This window comes from Thalassophryne amazonica, chromosome 23 (assembly GCF_902500255.1).
Source record: "Thalassophryne amazonica chromosome 23, fThaAma1.1, whole genome shotgun sequence".
Lineage (NCBI taxonomy): Eukaryota > Metazoa > Chordata > Actinopteri > Batrachoidiformes > Batrachoididae > Thalassophryne > Thalassophryne amazonica.
The window spans coordinates 7,867,912-7,887,949 of record NC_047125.1 but is presented as its reverse complement, the minus strand read 5'-3'; positions in this window follow the sequence as shown (position 1 = coordinate 7,887,949).

Genomic DNA, 20,038 nt, shown 5'->3' with positions numbered 1-20,038 from the left:
GTCTCTGTGCATTGCTGCATTCATCTTTCCCTCAGTCCTGACTAGTCTCCCAGTTCCTGCCAGTGAAAAAACATCCCCACAGCATGATGCTACCACCACCATGCTTCACTGTAGGGATGGTGTCTGGTTTCTTCAGTGCAGCAGAAATGTTTTTGTACTCTTCCCCAGGTTTATGCCTCGAGTCAATCACCTCCCTGATTAAGGTCCTTCTCCCCCGATCGCTCAGTTTAGATGGGCAGCCAGCTCTAGGAAGAGTCCTGGCGGATCCATACTTCATCTATGTACGGATGATGGAGACCACTGTGCTCATTGGGACCTTCAAAGGAGCAGAAATGTTTCTGTACCCTTCCCCAGATTTGTGCCTCGAGACTGTCTTGGAGGTCTACAGACTATTCCTTTGACTTCATGCTTGGTTAGCGCTCTGACATGCACTGTCAACTGTGGGACCTTATATGTAGCCAGGTGTGTGTCTTTCCAAATTATGTCCAATCAACTGAATTTACCCCAGGTGGACTCCAATTAAGCTGTAGAAACATCTCAAGGATGATCAGTGGAAACAGATAACCCTAAGCTCAATTTTTAGCTTCATGGCAAAGAATGAATACTTATGTACATGATTGAATTGTTTTTTATTTTTATTAAATTTGCAAAAATCACACACAAACTTTTTTTCACATTGTCATTATGGGGTATTGTTTATAGAATTTTGAGGGAAAAAATAAATTTCATCCATTTTGGAATAAGGCTGTAACATAAAGTGTGCAAAAGGTGAAGCACTGGGAATACTTTCCGGATGTACTGTAAATGGGTTTTAAAAGGAATAGTTTGCACCATGTGTCATAGTTATCATGTTACGGCTAACACGTCATAGAATCTGGACGTTGGCATTGTTTGATCTTTACTTTGGAGACCAAGCATTCAACACAGACAAAACTGTTACATTTATTCGTTCTATTAGTTCAACCAATAATTGCACCATGTTTTATCAAAATTGGAACAACTTTAACTTTTGATCCCTGTACAAACTGAAATTGAGCTTTGTCACCATTTTTTTTTTTTTTTTTTTTTTAAACCCCTTAACCCCATAACATTTAGTCATAGACAATCCAAACTATACCTTTTTGGAATATTTATGCTCAGACAAATAATTTGGGATAGTTTTCAAAATGATTGGAGAATTTTTAAATTTTGACCACTGTGTATTTCTTCAATTGACCCCTACATGGCCACCTACTAAAAAGTCAAGTGGCTGGTTCTTTTTTTTTTTTTTCTTCTTTCAAGAGTAATGTCTAAGGAGTATTTGTGTCAATTGTGTTGCTTCTATCACCACTTGAAGAATTGTTTGTGTGTTGCTCTCTTTGGCCAGTCAACAGCTTTGATCTTATAGCTTTGATCTTGATTCCTTTAATCCTGCCTGTGATACTGATGGCAGAAAGTTTTTGTCGCAAACGGCCACAAAACGTAACCTCTGTGACAAAAAAGGAAGTTAATAGAAATAAATTAATCCCTAAGGTGATCAGACCAAACCATTACCTGACAAATCATTTCCAATATTTTCTTATTACATCGATTGCCACAGATTTGCATTATTCCTAATAACATTTTGTTCCCGTTCCATTTAATCCTGAGTAATGCATTTTGTTGGGTCTGTTTGATTTTTAACAGATTATTAGGCACCATGTTAATGCAGCTACACATTTTTCCACTCTGTGGAAGCTGCATCACTTCAGAAAATATTTGTTTTTTCCAGCCGTTGCCACGATGACCGCACTCATGTTGCCCTTGTCTGCTGTATATTGAAATCTGGACCATATTACAATGGTGGACATTCAGTGGTGCAAAAATAAATCTACCAATAAATAGACAAGCATACGGAATAGTGTCCATAATGTACTCTTTTGGTTTCTTGCTAATCATGTAATGCTGTTCAGAGTTATTGGTTAAAGAGTTTAAAATGTTAAAAAAATACTTTTATATAATCACAATTTAAAGATCAAAAGTTATTGAGCAGCAACAACAAAACAGTGCTTTCATGTAGTGAAACAAAACTAGATATAATTTTAAAATGTGTGGTAGTTATTTGCATACTTTGATTTTACAGTAAATCATCACTTTTACAGCCATTTTTATTTATACAAGTCAGCTGATGAGTACAGGTCACTGAATTTTTCTTTGATTCTTTTCTATCAGTCTTTAAGAAATACAAATAGTATGCAAATAGTATTCTCAAAAACAAGTGCAAGAATGAGGCAAATGAGGGAAGCCACCAAGGCCCTTAATTTAAGACTAGTAACTGTCACATTTACATTTTCTGCATTTTTTTTTTTAACCGACAGATCCAGTCCACATTATGAAAGCATTTTGTTGCTGGTCAATAACTAGACTTTTGTAAAAAAAAAAAAAAAAAAAAAAAAAAAAAAAATTATTATATATATATATATATATATACACACACACAACCCCTGGCAATAATTATGGAATCACCGGCCTCGGAGGATATTCATTCAGTTCTTTAATTTTGTAGAAAAAAAGCAGATCACAGACATGACACAAAACTAAAGTCATTTCAAATGGAAACTTTCTGGCTTTAAGAAACACTATAAGAAATCAGGAAAAAAAATTGTGGCAGTCAGTAACAGTTACTTTTTTAGACCAAGCAGAGGGAAAAAATATGGAATCACTCAATTCTGAGGAAACAATTATGGAATCACCCTGTAAATTTTCATCCCCAAAACTAACACCTGCATCAAATCAGATCTGGTCATTAGTCTCCATCTAAAAAGGAGTGATCACACCTTGGAGAGCTGTTGCACCAAGTGGACTGACATGAATCATGGCTCCAACACGAAAGATGTCAATTGAAACAAAGGAGAGGATTATCAAACTCTTAAAAGAGGGTAAATCATCACGCAATGTTGCAAAAGATGTTGGTTGTTCACAGTCAGCTGTGTCTAAACTCTGGACCAAATACAAACAACATGGGAAGGTTGTTAAAGGCAAACATACTGATAGACCAAGACATCAAAGCGTCAAGACAGAAAACTTAAGCAATATGTCTCAAAATCGAAAATGGACAACAAAACAAATGAGGAACGAATGGGAGGAAACTGGAGTCAACGTCTGTGACCGAACTGTAAGAAACCGCTTAAAGGAAATGGGGTTTACATACAGAAAAGCTAAACGAAAGCCATCATTAACACCTAAATAGAAAAAAACAAGGTTACAATGGGCTAATGAAAAGCAATCGTGGACTGTGGATGACTGGATGAAAGTCATATTCAGTGATGAATCTCGAATCTGCATTGGGCAAGGTGATGATGCTGGAACTTTTGTTTGGTGCCGTTCCAATGAGATTTCTAAAGATGACTGCCTGAAGAGAACATGTAAATTTCCACAGTCATTGATGATATGGGGCTGCATGTCAGGTAAAGGCACTGGGGAGATGGCTGTCATTACATCATCAATAAATGCACAAGTTTACGTTGATATTTTGGACACTTTTCTTATCCCATCAATTGAAAGGATGTTTGGGGATGATGAAATCATTTTTCAAGATGATAATGCATCTTGCCATAGAGCAAAAACTGTGAAAACATTCCTTGCAAAAAGACACATAGGGTCAATGTCAGGCCTGCAAATAGTCCGGATCTTAATCCAATTGAAAATCTTTGGTGGAAGTTGAAGAAAATGGTCCATGACAAGGCTCCAACTTGCAAAGCTGATCTGGCAACAGCAATCAGAGAAAGTTGGAGCCAGATTGATGAAGAGTACTGTTTGTCACTCATTAAGTCCATGCCTCAGAGACTGCAAGCTGTTATAAAGCCAGAGGTGGTGCAGCAAAATACTAGTGATGTGTTGGAGTGTTCTTTTGTTTTTCATGATTCCATATTTTTTTTTCCTCAGAATTGAGTGATTCCATATTTTTTTCCCTCTGCTTGGTCTAAAAAAGTAACCGTTACTGACTGCCACAATTTTTTTTCTTGATTTCTTGTAGTGCTTCTTAAAGCCAGAAAGTTGCAATTTGAAATTACTTTAGTTTTGTGTCTTGTCTGTGATCTGCTTTTTTCTACAAAATTAAACAACTGAATGAACATCCTCTGAGGCAGGGGTTGTATATATATATAATTCTGATTATACAAAATTTCTTCATTCTTATCTAGTTCTAAACGTATTTTAGATTTGGGAATTCAAAAATAGCAGTGCCAATAAATGTCTGACTTTGTAACCCGTGTGCACTTTACCGGAACATGTTGATTATTGACTTTTGGTTGTGCACTTTCTTTGGCGCTGACACAGTGCATAATCTGTGTTTCATTTGTAGTCATGAGGGCCTGATGTGATGTTTCCCAATAAACATTTTGTTTACTGGGAAACAGAGACTTAGTGAACATCGTCCACGTCCTGCTCGGCTGGATTAATAAAACGTTTTTCCCTCAACAGTTGCTTTTTTGTTGCTGATTGTTATGTACAGTATCAAAACCTTAAGTTCTTCTTTGTTTATGCATTTAATGTCACTGTTGTAAAACGTGCATTCTGGACGCATTTTCTAAACATAAGTTGCCAAAACAAAAATCAGCAGTTGTCTCAATCTTCAACGTCATTGGCGGTTTTTACAACTGCTGATTGGAAAGATGTAATCTCTGGAGTTATCGCTTGTGATAAAATTAAGTGATGAAGTGGGAACCATGCATTCAAAATTAAGTCGTCTTTGATTTCTAAACACCTTGTCTAAACCTTTGACCCTCACAGAAGAGTTTAGTACATTGTAAAATAAAATTTGCTGACAAAATCATTTTGTGAAGTTTTTAAAAGCACACACTTTGGCCACATCTACCCAAAGAAACAAGCCTCCTGACAACATCTGTGTCAGATCCCCTTCTGATGATCACAAAAATGTTTTTATATACTTATAAAGAGTAAATTCCATAAAGGTGTTTTTGAATTATTTTGGTAGGATTTGTTTATGCAATCTTTATTACCCTTATTTCTAATTGTTTTGTTTCATTTATATCACGCCAAATCACAATAAACCTGCTAAGGTCTAACCCCCCCCCCCCACTCCATCCGAGTAGGAAGGAAGAAACCTCACAGACCAGCTCATTCAAAGCTGTGTTTATATTCTGAAAAGAAAATTCCAACCTTGGGATTTAAAAAAAAAAAAAAAGTCGACACATCGTATAAAGAAGACGTTGCAGTATCAAACCCATTCTCAGACCTAATTGGCAGGAATAGAACAGAATAACCTTTATTATCATTGTATAGCACATTACTCAATGAACTTGTGATATTTTCCATATGTACGTAACAAACATGATAAAAAAAAATGTAATAAATACTAAATGTGTATTTTTGGTTTTGTGGTAGAGACCTGTGTCGATTCTGGGCATGGTTACCCATGATGCATCGTGCGCCTCCATTTTGTTAGACAAAAGTGTTACCATAAAGTGAGTCTGTAAGTGTCAAGTTTTTGCTGAAGGAGAGAGAATATTTTTATTTGTGCATAATTTCGGGTGTACAAACGTCCCCCCCCCCCCCCCCCCCCCCCAGATTAACATCTAAAAATATGTTAACTTTTCTACATAACCAAAGTGGTATGTAAATCAATATTTTCTTAAACATAATGTCTAAACTTGGACATTACTGGTTCTGTTTGAAGTTGTAGCTTTAAAATTAGGTCACTTAGGAAGGGAAGCCAAAAGTAATCCTGTCGAACAAACATGTAGGTTGTGATGCCAATTTTGGCGAAAGTCAAAGAAGACATCAAAAGAACTCACTCATTAAGCAGTACAAGCAGACGGGGGGGAATAGTCATCCAGAACCCTGCATGAGGCCGGGCGGGGCTGGTGGGGTAAACCCTGGACACGCCTATGTACAAAGTTTAAAAAATAAATAGAAACAATATTATGTGTGTGTGTGTGTACGTACGAGGTCTGTCAATAAAGTATAGGTCCTTTTTATTTTTTTCAAAAACTATATGGATTTCATTCATATGTTTTTACGTCACATGCTTGAACCCTCGTGCGCATGCTGAGTTTTTCCACGCCTGTCGGTGACGTCATTCGCCTGTGAGCACTCCTTGTGGGAGGAGTTGTCCAGCCCTCTCGTCGGAATTCCTTTGTCTGAGAAGTTGCTGAGAGACTGGCGCTTTGTTTGATCAAAATTTTTTCTAAACCTGTGAGCACATCGAAGTGGACACGGTTCGAAAAATTAAGCTGGTTTTCAGTGAAAATTTTAACGGCTGATGAGAGATTTTGAGGTGATACTGTCGCTTTAGACTTCCCACGGTGCGAGACGTCGCGCAGCGCTCTCAGGCGCCGTCGTCAGCCTGTTTTCAAGCTGAAAACCACATTTCAGGCTCTATTGATCCAGGACGTCGTGAAGAACAGAAAGTTTCAGAAGAAGTCGGTTTCAGCATTTTATCCGGATATTCCACTGTTAAAGGAGATTTTTTTAATGAAAGACGTGCGGGCGGATTGCTGCGTCGGCTCGCAGCCGCGCGACGCTCCGCCACAGGAAAAACCCCTGTTGAAAGCCTTAAGGACACGTTGGAACATATCCAGCTGTTAAACAATTTCTCATATACTCACTCCACTGAAAGCCATCAAAAGCCGCCTGGATTTTACAAATGGTTATCAACACGGAGGTGTTTTTCGTGTGCCGCTGCACCGCGCCGGCTGCGTCCCGACGCGCGGACCCGTCCGCACATCTTTCATTAAAAAAAATCTCCTTTAACAGTGAAATATCCGGATAAAATGCTGAAACCGACTTCGTCTGAAACTTCTCTGTTCTCTCACGACGTCCTGGATCAATAGAGCCTGAAATGTGGAGGTTTTCAGCTTGAAACAGCTGACGACGGCGCCTGAAAGCGCTGCACGACGTCTCGCACCGTGGGAAGTACGTAAAAACATATGAATGAAATCCATATACTTTTTGAAAAAATAAAAAGGACCTATACTTTGACAGCCCTCGTATATACAGTAGTGTTCAGATAATAATAGTGCTATGTGACTAAAAAGATTCATCCAGGTTGTGAGTATATTCTTACTGTTACATGGGAAACAAGGTACCAGTAGAGTCAGTAGATTCTCACCCATCCAACAAGACCAAGCATTCATGATATGCACACTCTTAAGGCTATGAATTGGGCTATTAGTTAAAAAAAGTAGAAAAGGGGGTGTTCACAATAATAGTAGTGTGGCATTCAGTCAGTGAGTTCGTTAGTTTTGTGGAACAAACAGGTGTGAATCATGTGTCCCCTATTTAAGGATGAAGCCAGCACCTGTTGAACATGCTTTTCTCTTTGAAAGCCTGAGGAAAATGGGACGTTCAAGACATTGTCAGAAGAACAGCGTAGTTTGATTAAAAAGTTGATTGGAGAGGGGAAAACTTATACGCAGGTGCAAAAAATTATAGGCTGTTCATCTACAATGATCTCCAATGCTTTAAACACCTGTGTGAAGCTAATTTATTTGCAAGAATCCCCCGCAAAGTCTCTCTGTTAAATAAAAGATGTGCGAAGAGGTTACAATTTGCCAAAGAACACATCAACTGGCCTAAGAGAAATGGAGGAATATTTTGGTGACTGATGAGAGTAAAATGTTCTTTTTGGGTCCAAGGGCCGCAGACAGTTTGTGAGACGACCCCCAAACTCTGAATTCAAGCCAAGTTCACAGTGAAGACAGTGAAGCATGGTGGTGCAAGCATCATGATATGGGCATGTTTCTCCTACTATGGTGTTGGGCCTATATATCGCATACCAGGTATCATGGATCAGTTTGGATATGTCAAAATACTTGAAGAGGTCATGTTGCCTTATGCTGAAGAGGACATGCCCTTGAAATGGGTTTTCAACAAGACAATGACCCCAAGCACACTAGTAAACCAGCAAAATCTTGGTTCCAAACCAATAAAATTAATGCCTCACAGATTTGAAGAAATCATGAAACTGTGGTTATACAACTAAATACTAGTTTAGTGATTCACAGGTTGCTAAAAAAAGCAGTTTGAACATAATAGTTTTGCATTTGTAGCGTCAACAGCATGCTACTATTATGTGAACACCCCCTTTTCTACTTTTTTTTTTTTTTTTACTAATAGCCCAATTTCATAGCCTTAAGAGTGTACATATCATGAATGCTTGGTCTTGTTGGATTTGTGAGAATCTACTGAATCTACTGGTACCTTGTTTCCCATGTAACAATACGAAATATACTCAAAACCTGGATTAATCTTTTTAGTCACCTAGCACTACTATTTCTGAACACTACTGTATGTACATACCATACCTGGTATCCGTCCATCTGCGGGAGACGATGGTGTAGCGTCCAGTTTGTTTTTTTTCTTTTATGTTTTATTTGTTTTTATACACTTTTTCAGTTCGATTTCAATATATTTCATTTATATCGTGCCAAATCACAACAAAGCTGCCTCAAGGTGCTTCACACAAGTATGTCTATTATACATACAGTAAAACTCACATATAATGGATTCAGGTGGCCCAGCAAATTTTGTTGTTAAGCCTCGGTCCCACCCAAAAATAAGCCACGAATAATGAGCCACGCGTGGGTGTTCAGCGATTATTGAAGAATGCTCGGCCCTGGTCCCACAAATTATGAACAGTGAATAATGGGCTTTCAACAGCCTCGTCCTCACTAGACATGCCTCTAAAATCCTCGTGGTACCTCGTATACAAACTGCCCCACGCTGTTGTTGCTAAATTTTGAACTTCTTGAAATTAGCGCCACGCTCAGAGATGAGCCTCGTTAACCGAATATTCTGCCTCTCAGAGCCACTATTCTCCCACATTGTTGAATATCTGCTCTCGTACAAAAAACAACATGCTACATGGCTCATTATTCACTGTGATTAATTGGTGGACCAGGGATTTATAATCAAAATCCGTTATATGTATGTAATATCTGGCCTGGATCGAGTATGCTCATAACAGCCAGTCTCGTCTGCCACCGGCCTCTCCCCGTTTGAAGTGTTTGGGGTACCAGCCCCCATTGTTCCCGCTAGTGGAACAATGGGGTTGGGGTGCCCTCGGTCTAGGCCCATCTGAGAAGGTACCATCGGTGTGGCGTACGCCCGCTCTGCCCTGCTCAAAGCCCGGACGAGGGCCAAGAACCATGCAGACCGCCGGCGTGCCCCGGCCCCTGCGTATCAGCCTGGGCAGGAGGTTTGGCTTTCCACAAAGGACATTCCCCTGCAAGCGGAATCCCAAAAGTTGAAGGACAGATACATTGGACCTTTCCCCATACTCAAGATCCTCAGTCCAGCCCAGTGAAGCTGAAGCTGCCAGCTTCACTGCGGATCCACCCGGTTTTCCATGTGTCACGCATCAAACCACACCACGTTTCACCCCTCTGTACCCCCGGACTGGCGCCGCCTCCTGCCTGGATCATCGACGGGGAGCCGGCTTGGACCGTGCGCCGGCTCCTGGATGTCCGTCGGAAGGGCCGGGGCTCCCAGTATTTGGTGGACTGGGAGGGGTATGGACCCAAAGAACGCTCCTGGGTGAAGAGGAGCTTCATCCTGGACCCGGCCCTCCTGGCCGACTTCTACCGGCGGCACCCGGACAAGCCTGGTCGGGCGCCAGGAGGCGGCCCGTGAGGGGGGGGTCCTGTTGTGTGGGCCGCTGAAGAGGAGGGGTACTGCTGGCCCACCACCACAAGATGGCGCCCTGCTTGAAGTGCGGGCTCAAGCACGATGAGGGCGTCGGAGCGACAGCTGTCACTCATCATCCGTACCAGCTGTCACTCATCCACTACTCATCACCACCACCATAAAGGCCGGACTGCAACTCCACCTCCCCGCGAGAAATCAACTACCAATCAGGTAATTTTCTCTGCTGACTCAAAAACGTTTGAGTAATAATCTGAACTTCTTTTGCAGCCGTTTTCCTGTGGTGCTTGCCTTATCTGTGGGATTGGCGTTTGGTGTGATCAGCGACGGCTTCGCTTCACACTCCAATCAGATAAGTGGTTAGACAGGAGCTGCATGAGTGTGTGATTGGAGGTGGAGGTTCTCCCTCCTTACTGCATACAAACTGTGGGATTACTGAGTGTGCGTCCTCACACTCATCTGGACTGTCTCTGTTCTCTGCCAGCAGTACCGGGTCTGACTGCTGAAGACAGCGGCCACCTGGGGCGCAGGGCTTGGCGGCTCCGGTGTTCTTCAGCTCCGTTGGTGGTGGAAGCTGTGTGAGATCCGGCTTCTCTCTTGCCAGGCGTCTTCTATCGTCGAGCCTGCCCACACGTCACCTGGGTATGATTGACAGTCACTATATTGTATTGTCTGTACATTGTTGTGTGATTCACAACATTAAATTGTTACTTTTTGGCTTATCCATTGTCCGTTCATTAACGCCCTCTGTTGTGGGTCTGTGTCACGACACTTTCACAACAACTGGAGCACAGACTTCTTTGGTGAGCTGCTAAAACAGTTAAATACATAACAAGCCAGATATTTGTAATAAAATCTCAGAAAGGATAGAGCAGCTAGCAACCCCAGTGAGCAGTCGCTGGCAGAAGAGCGTCTGATACAGCTCACCTGTCACTCAACGTGGCCACACCCCTGACTATTCATAACGTTATGGCTTAAAATACATTAAACTGATGAGGTATAAAAAGTACACCACCTGTATAACTATCATGGAGGGGGAAACTAGCTGTAGAGACCAAAGCCTTTTCTTGTACCAGGCTCTAAACATGTTTATTTCTCCCCTAAAGTTGGACATTTTAACATGGGCTTCAATGTGAATGTGGTTACTGTTGAAGCCTCAATTCAAGGAACAGCAACTTTTTTCCTCTACTGGATTGACTTCATTTTAGATGGCGGGGGGTTGGTTGGTCCAAGGGAAAGATTGTTGCAGCAAGGACCATCTACACCTGAGAGATGTCGTCGTTCTCTACTAAAAGTATCCTATGGAAGAAGTTAGCCCTGGCGTTCGCTGTACATCGTATATTGCCACTTGGCATGCTACTCTTTGCATGATGCAGTACGTTGGTGCCTCAGTGTGATGACATCGGCGGATGGAGAAGGCCAAAGGGATGCCCCCGAGTCACCTGGTTGTCTGCCTGGGTGGTTGTCATCCAAGACCTGCTGTGGCACCGGTGACGAGTTTCTGGTGTGAAGCCAGTGTGAGTGTGTAAAGTGAATGCCTGCAGATTAAGAAATGAATGAGAACGCAGAGCTCGAAAAGGGGGGAAAAACGATGTGAAGAAGTGAAGAAGAACAAGAGAATGTAAGAGTGTGGGTGCAAATGACAGGTTGACACATCAGGGCTGGACAGAGCACCGAGGGAGGGAGGGAGAGGGTGAGAGATCGGAAGGAGGTGTGGAGTGGTTGATGGTTGCAGGTCTGCCCACGGAGAGGTGCAGTGATTCATGATGTCACGTGGTAAAGACTGGGTGACTCATCCACCAACATAATCATGCAGCCACTGCAGCACACACACACACACGCACACGTGCGTGCTGCTGGCAACATTTAAAAGTGTATAAAAGTACACATACTTTAATGGAGCTGCCTGCTGTGACTCACACTACAGTGATAAATACAGAAAAAAAGAAAGAATGAAATCAGTCTCCTGGACATTCTGTCCCACCAGCGCCTCCTCGTGGTTGACTGTTGTTACTGCACACATGGGTTGGCTGCCTTTCCTGTGCTAATCTTTCTATGCAACATGGTGATTTGATGTTTAACAGGAATGAGGATATGATACAAATATGATGTATGTATGTACAAATATGATATGATGTATTGTAGGGACGTCTTTTGCCAGACTCAAACGGCGTGTACATAAATGTCCACCAGCTGTGTCAATCATAACTGGTTGCTGGGTCTGGAACAAATTAAGCAGCTGCAACACTTCAACCGCCGCTTCTTTTTCATGCACATAGAGCCCTTTGTTATTGGGGCAGATATGTGAGGCGATGATGCATTTGATGGTAAAAGCTCTAAATTTTGCACAGACATTGATGCATAATAAAAGTCATGTGTTCAACACACCACAGTATAAATGTACAACTAAACACACATCTGTCTGTGCTGGTGTTTTTGACTATGTATAACTTAAATATGTAACTTCTGTGTGACTTCATTATGAAACCATTCACACATATGTTTTCAAGCATCCATTTAGGTGTCTTTCCAAGTAATATTCCCACAAAGTTTGAAAGAAACCAGTCCAGCCATTTTTGAGTTATCATGTGCACAATCCCACAAGTGAAAACAAGACCCTGCTATTGCTGCTTCTTGACTTTCAGCCTTTTCCAACCTCTGGGTTCCTGAATAATGAGCCACCTGGGTGCCAGATCATGCAGAAAGAAGCACACCACATGTTCAAAATCGCATGGGATCAAGAGGTAACTCATGTTTGAATTTTCCAAAAGTTCAAAATTATTAAATAAATAAAATTTCAATCTAATTTTGAATCAATAATTTTATCCAATTTGAAGTCTTAATCTATGATGGCGTTTTAGGGCTGCATAGAATTTTTTTTTTTTTTTTAGACTTTGAGAATAAAGTCGTAATTTTAAGACTTTGAGAATAAAGTCGTAATTTTACGAGGAAAAAGTCATATTACGAGAATAAGTCGTAATATTACGAGAATAAATTTGTAATTTTACGAGAATAAAGTCATAATATAATATTTTGACTTTATTCTCATAATATTACGACTTTATTCTCGAAGTCCTTGCCGTTCATTCAGCTGCTCCCAGTTTTTGTTCGGGGTCTCCACAGCGGATACAGCCAGATCCGCATTGGTAATTGCCTCAAATAAGAGAAATCCCAAAGTGCTCTTTGACACAATCAGCTCTATTGTGTCACCTGCTGCTGCTGTAACTCCTGTTCTTCCTAAAACAAGTAGTGATGAGTTCCTTAATTTCTTCATTGACAAAGTCAGAGTCATAAAAGATAGTTTGCCGCTCTCATTGCCCTCTTGTTGTGATTCCCGGTATTTGGGACCTCCCACTCAATGCTGGACCTCTTTTAAGCATGTTACAATTGAGGACATTCTATCTGTCATCAACATAATGAAACCAACCTCTGGTATTTTGAATGTAGTTCCTTTTAGATTGTTTATGAATGTTTTTGACTCTATTGGGCCTTGTATTGTTAAAATTTTCAATATGTCTTTGTCGACTGGTGTGTTTCCTTGTTCTTTTAAACATGCTGTTGTGGAACCACAGCTAAAGAAAGCAGGATTGGACTCTATGGAACTGAAGAACTTAAGGCCATATCAAAGACCCCCTTTTTGACTAAAGTCTTGGAAAAGGTGGTCTGTGTCCAACTTAAATCATTTTTGCAGACTAACATCATCTATGACACATTTCAGTCTGGGTACCGTGAGTTTCATTCCACTGAAACTGCCCTGTTGAAGGTGGCTAGTGACATTATGATGGCCGCTGATAGTGGTAAATGTTCTGTGCTAGTTTTATTGGATCTGTCATCTGCATTCGATACCGTTGACCATGGCATTTTGATTAATAGATTGCGGGATACGGTTGGCATGTCAGGTCCTGTATTAGAGTGGTTTAGCTCTTACTTGGTTGGTAGAACTTTTAGTGTTTCTGTGAACAATGTGATGTCTGAATCTGCTGATCTTTTGTGGGGTGTCCCGCAGGGCTCAGTCCTGGGTCCGATTTAGTTTCTGCTGTATATCCTTCCTCTTGGTAAGCTGATCCAGCAGTTCTGCGATGTGTCCTACCATTTGTATGCCGATGACTTGCAGCTGTACTGTTCTTTTAAGACAACTGAAGCACAGAAAATTTGTTCTCTCATTAGTTGTCTCACTAAAATTACAGAATGGCTTACTGAAAACAGCCTGCAGTTGAATTCTAATAAGACTGAGACATTGATTGTAGCTCCAGATAGTGCTATGTCTGTCATTAAGAATCACCTTGGTAATCTGAGCAGCTCTGTTAAAGGCAGCCTGCGTAACCTGGGTGTCATGTTATATGGCTGGGGGGGCCTGGCTGCCTTTTGTTTCTGTCCTTTGTTTCTCCTTCCAGGTGGCTTGCATTTGGGACTGAGTGGCTGTGTTGCTGAGGTTATCAGGACCTCACCCTGATCACCTGCGGCTCGTCAGGACTCACAGCTGAGGTGCATCTATATGGATTGGAACATGGTGGCATTTAAGACTGGAGTATACAGTGTGTATTTGCCAGAGACTCGACCTTGTGACCAGACGGGTGAGATCGTCGTCTCGGGAGCCATCTCATCATCAGTGGATGCAGAGAACGTCCAGGGTTTGATGCACGGTCTGTGAAAGAGGAGGGGGTGAGGTCTCACGCTCGTCAGCACACTTCCTGAGGTACGTTAGATTTTGTGACTAACATTTATACAGTCAGTAATGTGGTGTCCCTCACACCTTTTTATATTGAGCTGTATGTTAGTCATGTATCGGCTTCCACTGCAGTGGAGTTTTGTGAACTGGATGTTCCATGCCTGCATGTTGGGAAGCTGATTAGTAATCAAACCAGGAAGTGTTTGCTGTTTGTACACCTTTAAGTGTTCTCTCTGTGTGTAGAGTGTGGACTCACATAATGGTTCCTTCTTTCACAGACTCGGTTTGTTGCGGCCACCTGGGGGGTGTCGGCGGGGTCCTTGGGTCCGAACAGCTTCTGGCTCCGGACCGTTAGCGCTGCTGGGAGCGCACCACGCCAGACCACACCTTCTGTTATTTTTGTATCACTGTTATGTATTAAATTCAGTTAGCCTTTGTACCGTGCTCTGCTTATTTCATACTGGGTCCTTCAAACGCTGGTCGGTTCTCCGAGCTGCGTCCGACACATAACATGTCATTTTGGATGGAGGGATGTCTTTGGAACATCACACCAGGCAGCTCGTTAAGAACTGTTTTTTCCAAATTCGAAACATTTCCAAATTACGCAAAATGGTGGCTAGAGATGATTGTGCATGCATTTTTTTCTTCACGACTTGATTATTGTAACAGTCTCTTTACATGCCTCAGTAAGAAAGAGCTGGCCCGCCTGCAGGTAGTGCAAAATTCTGCTGCACGACTTCTTACCCGCGCCCACAGGAGAATGCATATTACTCCTGTCCTCAAGTCTTTACATTGGCTCCCTGTTTTTTACAGGATAAATTACAAAATCCTCGTGCTGACCTTTAGAGCTCTACATGGGCAGGCACCGGAATACATTAAGGACCTGATCCAGCCTTATGTTTCCAGCAGGAGTTTAAGGTCTTCCAATCAGAACCTGCTGATGGTTCCCCGGACTTGTTTTAAAACTCGAGGGGACAGATCTTTTAAAGCTGTGGCACCTCGCCTCTGGAATGAGCTTCCCTGTTCTCTTCGCTCACTGGATTCTGTGGATGTTTTTAGACAGCAACTAAAGACACATTTTTTTAACTGGCATTTTAGTGTCAATTTATTTTATTGTTCTATATTTGTATGTGTTGTTTTATTGTCTATTTATATCGTGTGAAGCACTTTGTGACCTTGGTCTGTGAAAAGTGCTATATAAATAAAGCTTACTTACTTACTTACTTAAGTCTTATGCTGGATGCCCTTCCTGACGCAACTCCAGTTTTACCTGGAGAAACACACACAGCTGCTGGTGTTCCAAAGAGGTCTCCCATCCAAGTACTAACCAGATCCTGCTCTGCTTAGCTTGAGATCTGATGGGATCAGGCTGACACAGAGCAGACCAGCTGCCTTTATTCTCGAAGTCCAAAAAAAGAAATTCAATGTGGCCCTAAAACTCCGTCGCATTAAACATTCAGATTCCAGAGCAATGTTCTGAAACACTCTGCGTTTCAATGGTTCTGAAACAGTGTGAACCAGCGTAGTGAGTTTGCAACAATAATTTGCAGTAGAGAAGAAGAGCTTGGTGTCGTCCCCCAGCCCTGCACTCCATTCTTCAATATCTTTCATGTTCCATATTCACGTAAAAGTCTGTATTTGGCAACAAGTGGGCATTGTGGTTCTCTTCGCAGTTGCTAGCTGGCTAGGATGGGCTAACTCCGCCAATCACCCATTCAACTATAGTTTTGGTGTCCAAGCGCTACGATGTCACCAGTGCAGGGCGTTAGCCAGTGCTCATGCTAATGTTAGCATCCTGTTATACAATGCTAGCAAGTTTTCATGCAAACATTAGCCCCTTGGCAAGGTGTTATGTGACGCTAGCAAGTTTTCATGGTAAAGATAGCCTGTTAGTGATACTAAGCATGTATGTATTTATGATTGCGTATATGTATATTAGTATCAAATCAAATCAATTTTATTTATATAGCGCCAATTCACAACAAACAGTTGCCCCAAGGCGCTTTATATTGTAAGGCAAAGCCATACAATAATTACGGAAAAACCCCAACGGTCAAAACGACCCCCCTGTGAGCAAGCACTTGGCGACAGTGGGAAGGAAAAACTCCCTTTTAACAGGAAGAAACCTCCAGCAGAACCAGGCTCAGGGAGGGGCAGTCTTCTGCTGGGACTGGTTGGGGCTGAGGGAGAGAACCAGGAAAAGACATGCTGTGGAGGGGAGCAGAGATCAATCACTAATGATTAAATGCAGAGTGGTGCATACAGAGCAAAAAGAGAAAGAAACACTCAGTGCATCATGGGAACCCCCCAGCAGTCTAAGTCTATAGCAGCATAACTAAGGGATGGTTCAGGGTCACCTGATCCAGCCCTAACTATAAGCTTTAGCAAAAGGAAAGTTTTAAGCCTAATCTTAAAAGTAGAGAGGGTGCCTGTCTCCTTAATCCGAATTGGGAGCTGGTTCCACAGGAGAGGAGCCTGAAAGCTGAAGGCTCTGCCTCCCATTCTACACTTACAAACCCTAGGAACTACAAGTAAGCCTGCAGTCTGAGAGCGAAGCGCTCTATTGGGGTGATATGGTACTATGAGGTCCCTAAGATAAGATGGGACCTGATTATTCAAAACCTTATAAGTAAGAAGAATAATTTTAAATTCTATTCTAGAATTAACAGGAAGCCAATGAAGAGAGGCCAATATGGGTGAGATATGCTCTCTCCTTCTAGTCCCCGTCAGTACTCTAGCTGCAGCATTTTGAATTAACTGAAGGCTTTTCAGGGAACTTTTAGGACAACCTGATAATAATGAATTACAATAGTCCAGCCTAGATGAAATAAATGCATGAATTAGTTTTTCAGCCTCACTCTGAGACAAGACCTTTCTAATTTTAGACATATTGCGCAAATGCAAAAAAGCAGTCCTACATATTTGTTTAATATGCGCATTGAATGACATATCCTGATCAAAAATGACTCCAAGATTTCTCACAGTATTACTAGAGGTCAGGGTAATGCCATCCAGAGTAAGGATCTGGTTAGACACCATGTTTCTAAGATTTGTGGGGCCAAGTACAATAACTTCAGTTTTATCTGAGTTTAAAAGCAGGAAATTAGAGGTCATCCATGTCTTTATGTCTGTAAGACAATCCTGCAGTTTAGCTAATTGGTGTGTGTCCTCTGGCTTCATGGATAGATAAAGCTGGGTATCATCTGCGTAACAATGAAAATTTAAGCAATGCTGTCTAATAATACTGCCTAAGGGAAGCATGTATAAAGTGAATAAAATTGGTCCTAGCACAGAACCTTGTGGAACTCCATAATTAACCTTAGTCTGTGAAGAAGATTCCCCATTTACATGAACAAATTGTAATCTAGTAGATAAATATGATTCAAACCACCGCAGCGCAGTGCCTTTAATACCTATGGCATGCTCTTATCTCTGTAATAAATTTTATGGTCAACAGTATCAAAAGCAGCACTGAGATCTAACAGAACAAGCACAGAGATGAGTCCACTGTCTGAGGCCATAAGAAGATCATTTGTAACCTTCACTAATGCTGTTTCTGTACTATGATGAATTCTAAACCCTGACTGAAACTCTTCAAATAGACCATTCCTCTGCAGATGATCAGTTACCTGTTTTACAACTACCCTTTCAAAAATTTTTGAGAGAAAAGGAAGGTTGGAGATTGGCCTATAATTAGCTAAGATAGCTGGGTCAAGTGATGGCTTTTAAGTAATGGTTTAATTACTGCCACCTTAAAAGCCTGTGGTACATAGCCAACTAATAAAGACAGATTGATCATATTTAAGATCAAAGCATTAATTAATGGTAGGGCTTCCTTGAGCAGCCTGGTAGGAATGGGGTCTAATAGACATGTTGATGGTTTGGAGGAAGTAACTAATGAAAATAACTCAGAACAATCGGAGAGAAAGAGTCTAACCAAATACTGGCATCACTGAAAGCAGCCAAAGAGAACGATATGTCTTTGGGATGGTTATGAGTAATTTTTTTCTCTAATAGTTTAAAATTTTATTAGCAAAGAAAGTCATGAAGTCATTACTAGTTTAAAGTTAAAGGAATACTCGGCTCAATAGAGCTCTGACTCTTTGTCAGCCTGGCTACAGTGCTGAAAAGAAACCTGGGGTTGTTCTTATTTTCTTCAATTAGTGATGAGTAGTAAGATGTCCTAGTTTATGGAGGGCTTTTTTATAGAGCAACAGACTCTTTTTCCAGGCTAAGTGAAGATCTTCTAAATTAGTGAAACGCCATTTCCTCTCCAACTTACGGGTTATCTGCTTTAAGCTGCGAGTTGTGAGTTATACCTCGGAGTCAGGCACTTCTGATTTAAGGCTCTCTTTTTCAGAGAAGCTACAGCATCCAAAGTTGTCTTCAATGAGGATGTAAAACTACTGACGAGATAATCTATCTCACTTACAGAGTTTTAGGTAGCTACTCTGCACTGTGTTGGTATATGGCATTAGAGAACATAAAGAAGGAATCATATCCTTAAACCTAGTTACAGCGCTTTCTGAAAGACTTCTAGTGTAATGAAACTTATTCCCCACTGCTGGGTAGTCCATCAGAGTAAATGTAAATGTTATAAGAAATGATAAGACAGAAGGGGGTTTTCAGGGAATATTGTTAAGTCTTCAATTTTCCATACCATAAGTCAGAACAAGATCTAAGATATGATTAAAGTGGTGGGTGGACTCATTTACATTTTGAGCAAAGCCAATTGAGTCTAATAATAGATTAAATGCAGTGTTGAGGCTGTCATTCTCAGCATCTGTTTGGATGTTAAAATCGCCCACTATAATTATCTTATCTGAGCTAAGCAAGTCAGACAAAAGGTCTGAAAATTCACAGAGAAACTCACAGTAACGACCAGGTGGACGATAGATAATAACAAATGGTTTTTGGGACTTCCAATTTGGATGGACAAGACTCAGAGACAAGCTTTCAATGAATTAAAGCTCTGTCTGGGTTTTTGATTAATTAATAAGATGGAATGGAAGATTGCTGCTAATCCTCCACCTCGGCCCGTGCTACGAGCATTCTGACAGTTAGTGTGACTCGGGGGTGTTGACTCATTTAAACTAACATATTCATCCTGCTGTAACCAGGTTTCTGTAAGGCAGAATAAATCAATATGTTGATCAATTATTATATCATTTACTAACAGGGACTTAGAAGAGAGAGACCTAATGTTTAATAGACCACATTTAACTGTTTTAGTCTGTGGTGCAGTTGAAGGTGCTATATTATTTTTTCTTTTTGAATTTTTATGCTTAAATAGATTTTTGCTGGTTATTGGTGGTCTGGGAGCAGACACCGTCTCTACGGGGATGGGGTAATGAGGGGATGGCAGGGGGAGAGAAGCTGCAGAGAGGTGTATAAGACTACAACTCTGCTTCCTGGTCCCAACCCTGGATAGTCACGGTTTGGAGGATTTAAGGAAAATTGGCCAGATTTCTAGAAATGAGAGCTGCTCCATCCAAAGTGGGATGGATGCCGTCTCTCCTAACAAGACCAGGTTTTCCCCAGAAGCTTGCCAATTATCTATGAAGCCCACCTCATTTTTTGGACACAGTATGTATTTTTAAGCACATTATGAATCCTGTTGCTCACAATGGATGTACTTCGCTCACGCTAACTTTAAGTGCGATGTTAGTGCCTTGATATCACACCTAACTTCAAGCTAGCACCAAGGCTGTTATACAACGTACCAGGACCGTAACTTCAAGCCAA